Source organism: Melopsittacus undulatus, chromosome 6 (genome assembly GCF_012275295.1).
Source record: "Melopsittacus undulatus isolate bMelUnd1 chromosome 6, bMelUnd1.mat.Z, whole genome shotgun sequence".
NCBI lineage: Eukaryota > Metazoa > Chordata > Aves > Psittaciformes > Psittaculidae > Melopsittacus > Melopsittacus undulatus.
Window position 1 is genome coordinate 24329036 of NC_047532.1, and position 7394 is coordinate 24336429.

The window sequence follows — 7394 nt, forward strand, 5'->3', positions numbered from 1 at the left end:
GGAATCACCCATAAAACCTGAAGGATAAAATCAGAACCTTTCGTGGTCTATGGCACAAACTGTATTTAGAGGATGGTAGTGTAGTCCCAACACTGTCGAAATGTCCCCAGCAGGAGTTTCACCTCCTTGGCTTGGCCACAGACTTGTCCCCGGTGCTCCAGGATGGCTGTTAGGACGAACATCAGAGCAACTACATGTGTGGGCAGTTTCTTTGGCAGAAGAACCTCTCTGAAGCAGGACCATGCAGAAGCTGGGCAGAGAGGAACCTCCTTACAGGGAACACTCTCTTTTGCTGTTCATTGCTTTATTTTCAGTGCCCAAATAAGGAGGAAGTTATATCCCTTTTATAGATGTTGTTTCACATCTCAGTCATATAAGATGTTCTTTTGAAGCCTGTCTCTGACAGAATTAAGACTGAATGCTGTATCTCCCCTGTTACTGTCTTCTCCAGGGAGATTCAAGACCTTTCTCAAGGACTAAGAACATGTCCTGGGTGCACTCTGCCTGCTAAATGCTGTGAAAAACCAATGTGGGAAAGTGAAGATGAGGGAAGTCATTCCCAAGCATGTCTGCAGGTCTTGTTTTGGTACTGCAAAGTAGAAATTCTGCTAAGAGCATTAGTAGTTTCCCCTCTCTTCCTTTTGGATGACTCCTTATGCTTCTTCCAATCCTCAGACTGCATAATAAAACACACTATCAAGTCACTGTATGACAACGTACATAAGGTACAACATGGAGAGGTTATTACACTCTTTAAGGGTAAATCCATCTGCCACACAAACACCCAGCTCCTCAGAGTCCTATTTTAGCTCCTTAAAGAAAAGTCCCCCTCTGTTCTTCCTGATCAATCACCAAAACCAGTCTGACAACAAAGACTCTTTCAAATAAACCAAATTCCCAACCATGGGAGGTGAAAATGTTCTGTGTGAGTGTGGGCCCCGATTAAGGCTTCCTCAGTAATTTCACATTATATTCCATACGGGATCTGCACCAATGGTGCACTGCAGGTCACGTCAAGAAAAAAATCACAAACATTTTCAGAAAAGCCCCTTTAAAATAAATACATTTCCTATGCTAATATGTCTGTATACTGCATGGCAGTGATCTTCAGTCCCCGGGTGTAGAGAGGTCTACGGGCAACCTTCAAGAAAGCCACAAAATACAAGTTCACACATATTTTCTATACATTAAACTCAAGGAATCCCGTGCCTCTACTGGAAAACTATAGGAAAATTTCAAAACCTGCACTTTTTGCAAGTCAGACCTGTATTTAATGTCAAAATATAAAACTGGGGGCTTGGTTTTTTTTTCTGAGAGAGTGAGCACTGCTCAGGATCCTGCAGGAACAGAGAATTTAGGGTTTCAATATTTTTTCTTTTGAATAAAACACAATATTTCTTTAATGCTAAATTCCTTTGGTGTCTAGTGGCCCCATTTTTAACAAGCAGCATGTATACAATCAGTCTAAGAAATGAGGAATGAAGCATGTGGTTTGGCTCCTTTGAAAATCATGTAATAATTCTATTTGTGGGCTTAGCTAAAATGACTGACAGCTAGACAGATAGTGCAGTAAAGGTGAAACACAGTACTGCAGATAAGAAACTAATCTTCATTTCATGGCCCCCATCTTGTGGGATCAAGTGACCCTCTTCAACATAATGCTACTGAGTGCAACCAAGTTGTTTAGATTAGTTAAACCAATGTGGCAAGGGCAAAGTGAAACCAAGTAGCTTCATGGCCCTTATCAAAGAATCATAGAATAGTTAGGTTGGAAAGGACCTTAAGATCATCTAATTCCAAACCCCCTGCCATGGGCAGGGACACCTCACACTAAAGCACATATATCATCAGCACAGTATCTTTCCTAAGCAAGGGAAATTTAAAGGTAACAGCATCTGAAGTGAGCTTAGTGTAATTTCAATGCAGTATTGTATGAGGCATGACAATGAGATCAGCTGAGTAAAACACCAGAAAAGCTGAACTCTGGACAAAGTTATGAATGCACTGCATGCAGCAATACGTGTTTGTGGAAAGTATTCAGGAAAAGAGAAATACATTTATTCTAAGAGGATGTAGGTGTGGCTACTGCAGTGTACCAAAGAGATTAAAACAAATTCTGTTGATGCTGTGTTCTTGTGTTTGAAGTAGTAATTAGAGTCTGGCGTCAAGTCTGAATGATAACTATTACTTTCTTCACGCAGATTTTCTAAGCTTGAGAGACCAGTTTTCAAAAGCTCTCTAGCAAAGCAATTATGTAACCAGTGTTACGCCATCAGAAGAAACTGTTAAAGGATGGTCAGAAACACTGAAGGTGAGTCTCGGTTTTCCAACACCTTCCCAGGACTGGGCTTTCAAAAGGAAAGTCAGCTTTTCTGGAAGCAATATCTCATAATTACAACTGGAAATTATGCGTTTGGCAAGGTCTTGACAGCCCTGCAAATTGGACCTAATACATTCAAAGGCTTAAGCCTTTACAATGTAGACACTTTCTGCCAGTATTCTCTATTATTACTCATGGTTTTGTTATTAAAGGAAAAAATAATCTAGGTTGTTTTTTTTTTTCTGATTGCTGATATAGTTTTGTTTCTGTTACTGCTTCGGATTTTGTGGTTTGGATACTCCCAGAAGGAGGCTGTCAATGCAGATGCCCCAGAGTCTGCCAAATGACTGGCTTTCTATGCAGCTCTGCCATCACCCTCCATTGCAGGGATTATATGCCCCAGCTTACTTCACCATAACTACATCTACATTTTGTGGTTTGTTTGTTTCTTCTTTAGGCTTATTAAAAACAACTCTTGGACTGAACAGAAAGCACTTTTACCAGAACAGATGTTTGGATTCCTTTATTCCAAACTCCCATAGCACTGTGTCCCAGATGGCTTAATACTGAAAAAGATTCCAGTAAGTCTCATATATGGATGTATGAGCATACTATATATAAAGAGAAACTTATAACTGAGGAGATCCAGTAATGTAAAATAAAGCATTTCAAAGTGAGGAATTACAGAACTACATTTGCCTGTGCAACTTTGACTTGTCTATCTTTTACAACTGGACCATCTTCCATGCTATGTAAAAAATCTACAGATAATGGGTAGGGGTTTTGCTGGGGTTTAATCCTTTTTATTAAGTGTAAGTCTTCAGGTATTATTTATTGCTCATTAGCCAGCTCTGTCCCAAGAGCTAATTCTGTCATGGGAGTTTTATGTTTAGCTCCCTGAAGCGTTATGGTTCTCATGTTTGGTCTAGGATGTGTAGTAGTGGTACAAGTAAGATGTATGCCTATGGGTGGAGGATTAAATAGCATTTACCGGTAACAGACTCAAACAGTTCATTTCCTTCCTTCTGTGGGTTCCCTTCTGATACACTGTAGCAAATTCTGCTCCTAAACAATTTTTTCTGACTTTAATATATTGTCAGTCACAAGATTATCCTGGCTTTGTGCTAAGCCTTTACCTAGTAACAAAGCTTTTCTTAAAAGCTGTTGAAATGCTTTCCATCCCAAGTACCTAGTTTGGTTTCTGCCACACAGTCCTCTGCTAGGACTATACCTATGTAAACATCTTTTCCAAATCACAGTGGCTCAGTTTGAGAATACACTGGAATATCCAGTAGCACTGAAGTTTTCAGTGGTGACTGTTAAAAATTCTTGGAAATGAAGGAAGTATTTAAAGGCCAGATGGTTCAGGAAGCTGACAAGAGATTAACTGGCAGCAAAACGTGGGACAACAAAAAGAGGGTTATCTTCTGCAGCTTGCTTTTCTAAATAAGAAAAAATGAAACAATTTGTGAATGCAAGTATGAGTGGAAATCACTTTTCAAAGAGTTTTGGACTGTGGAAACTTGTGGAGTGTCCGCCTCTTCCTAAAGTAGGATAATACCTATAAACACAGCCAGTATATGAGGGTACCAGACTGACATCTTGCCTGAAGCAACAAAATGACCTTGTTTAATAAATGCTAACAGGCAAAATGAGATGAAAGATCTTGAGCCCAACGGAAAACAAATTGTTGTGTCCCCAAAAGTATGGACTACTTCCTCATGAGGTGGTACTAAGGACAGGATGCTTTCCATGCAAAGCTGGCAGAGTGCCCAGAGAAACAACAGCATGGCCAGTGGATGTGGGTCATCCTTGTCAGGGTGACAGCCTGTTCCCAGAACTACCAAGCAAAATACAACTGAATGAACAAGTGAGGACAAAATTTAAAATATCAGCCTCAGCCTGTATAAAACCCTAGAAAAAGATACATTTATTTGTAAAAAAAATCTAGAATGACATGCTAAAAATCCTCAGCAGAGACCTGCAAAGAGACTACAATCATCTGAGCAGTATATTCTAGTTAAGTTTTTAAAAGTACAACAGAACTTGGTCTTGATAAATACCTTGTGTGCAGTTTTGTTGGGACCTTCAGCAATGTCATTGCTCAGTCTCTCAATGATTCTGTGGTTAGCATCGTATCAACAATATCAGCCCTGCAGGTGGTGTAACAAGATAATGATGCAACCCTTAGGGATGAAGGTGGAGGTGCTGGTAGGATGACAAAGTCCCACCACCCAGATACAGTAAGAAATAATTGAGATCAGGTAAGGCTGCAGTCAAACATGAAACATTAAAAATGCTGTTCATTAACAATCACAGAAGCCATTAAAATGAATTTATATAAATTATTTAATTAACAAACTAGAAATACGGAAGTGACCTGTGTGATCTGCTAAGTCTGATGTTCTGTGTAATGGAGAGCAGATTTCCCTGAACCACTTCCCATTTGAAATAGATTGTATCATTTTAAGGGGGAAACATCACATCTTGATATAAATATCATCAGCAAAGTTACCACAATTCTTGGTAACCCTCTCAGTGGTGACTTCTGGGTAACTATAAATTAAGATTGCATGTCTTGGATCTTTGTTTGCCAAAGGTAAGCCATGTGTTTTGAAATGGATATTTAGTATATAGAAGGGGATGTAAAAGGCCCCCATTAACTTTCTCTTTTATAAGGTAAATAGGTGGAAATCCTTGAGCCCTACATTAGAAGGAGAGTATCCTAATCCTTTCATTGTGTCTTACATCTGTTCTATGAAATCCCTCTAATTTTTCATCACTCTTTTTGAATTTAGGACATGAACCCAATATACAGCATCCCACTTTGTCCTGCATGACTGCCAGGTACAGAAGTATGAACCTCTCTGTTCTTTCTTAGTATTTACTGGCTTGGGCAATCAAGAGCTAAATTCCCTATTCTAGTCACCACGTCAGAGAAGTAGTGACTATGGTCTCCAACTCCAACTCCAGTACCAGGAGAGAAGTCCCTGTGAGATTTGCTAGGCCACTGTTCTTCTTTCTAGTATATAAGTTATGCTTATATATCGATAAAAGGCAAAAATGCTTTCACACTAATTCTGTAGAAGAACAAGGCACAAAGGGACTTAAGGGAAGTTATCATGAAGTGTTTGTGAAGAAGGAATCTGAGAACAAGACAGGTCTCCTGAGTCCTGTACTAGCACTAGTACTGTACATTTACATCTGAAGTAGGATTGCAGAGGCAAACTGGATGCATTGTAAGCTGGTGGATACAATCCCAATATCAGACTGAATGCTATAATTTCTTTCCAGATTTTAAACTCTACTGGTGAAACAAAAAAATATGGCTTGAACCATTTAGCCTAACTCTCTCCTGCCAGAGGTAATCATTTGTACCTTCCCTTTCATAGGTAATCCCTCACAAATTTCAGAAACAAAGTATTTTCCCAGCAGGAGGCAAATATGATCAGATGGAAAATACAGACACAGGAAAATAGTATCTTAGCTAATTCTTCCTTGTCATTTTGTACAGTAACTTACTGAATTGGTGCTTTCGATTCTGTCCTCTTTCTCCTACTGCAGGAACATATCTTTTGGCATCAGTCTGTGTTGGGTAGAGAACCAAGCTTGCTGAACCCTGTAGACCAAACAAAAGACTTACTCTGTTAAAAGGTCTAACTCAGAACTGGATTTCATGAGTTTAATTTCTCCAATCAGTTCAGCCATGTGCACCAGACATGATTGCTCTGGCGAATTTCTGCTGTAAAATGCCAAAATCTAGGCCAGAGCTAGGAATAGTTCTTAGGAAGCTCTCTGGATTTCCTGGAGGGCAAGGTGTGACTCTGTATGTGGGAGGTAAATGCCAGTGATTTTCTGTTACTAGTAATTAGGTACTGCTTGAGTTTCATTAGTAAGAGCTACATATGCATACTGGAAAAAAGTTTACCTGACACTGGATTATTATATGTTGCTGGCTAGGTGTCTTAGAGTGCTCATTACCTTTGTTATTTTGTGATTAGCACTTACAAACATCCAAAAGCTTGTTCATATTTTATCAACACATAAAAAAATTTCTGCCACTTAGATTTTATATATAAAAGAGAAGGAAATCTCCTGCTAAATCTCAAAATTATGCCACTGATCTAATATTTTTGGAACTGCTTCTTGTATTAGTGTGTGTTTTTATTAGCTTTAGTGATATTGCTTTTGATGCTGGTTACGAACACTACCAAATACAGAAATATGCTTTCCAGAAAGTGAACACCCACAATGATAATCCAGTGAGGAAAGGAAACAGCATCTATTGAGGGAAAAGGTTCTGTGTAGCCTTAAACAAAAGAGACACTGCAATTTTCCAGTGATTATTTATTAAAATTTAGCAATACAGACATGAAAAAACACCCTGTAATGGAGCTAAAAATGTCTGTTAAATTGAATCATTTTAAAAATCCATTCATTTCATGTCTAACCACATACTATTTGAGTATTATGGCAGATATTCTGAAATTCTTATAAAACATTTTAAAGATTTGGGGGTTTTCTCCATTTTGATGTTTCATAGCATCACAGGTTTCCAGGTGAGAAGAAAGCCCTCTGATTCTCCAGCTTGATCTTTTGCATTGTACAGATGACAATTGGATCAAGTGATATCTATATAATTTCTGGAAAAGCCAGAACACTTCCTTTGGAAAAATCCACCTTCTTGATTTAAAGATTTCAGGCAACAAGGAATACTTCACATGTCTATTTTGTTTTTTATTCCTTGTCTGCCCCCCCCCCCCCCCAGCATAGTTATTCTGGGGGGGTGGTGGTGGGGGTGATGGTGTTTGTTTTAGTTTTGTTTTTTAATAAAAAAAAAAAAAGTCTCTTGACTCAGAGTTCAAGTGCCACATCTTCTAAAGGTTTGTCTGTTAAACTGAAGATTTCTGTGATTACAATTATTCTCTTTATTTATATAATTCCAGGTGAGTTAGCTCTTATGTGATTAACTGATGGACTGAAGAGATTAAGCTTTTTAAGTCTCTTCCATAAGAAGGGTTTCAAGATCCCAAATCGACTGTATAGTTCTGCTTAACCAGTTCTGCAATTTTTT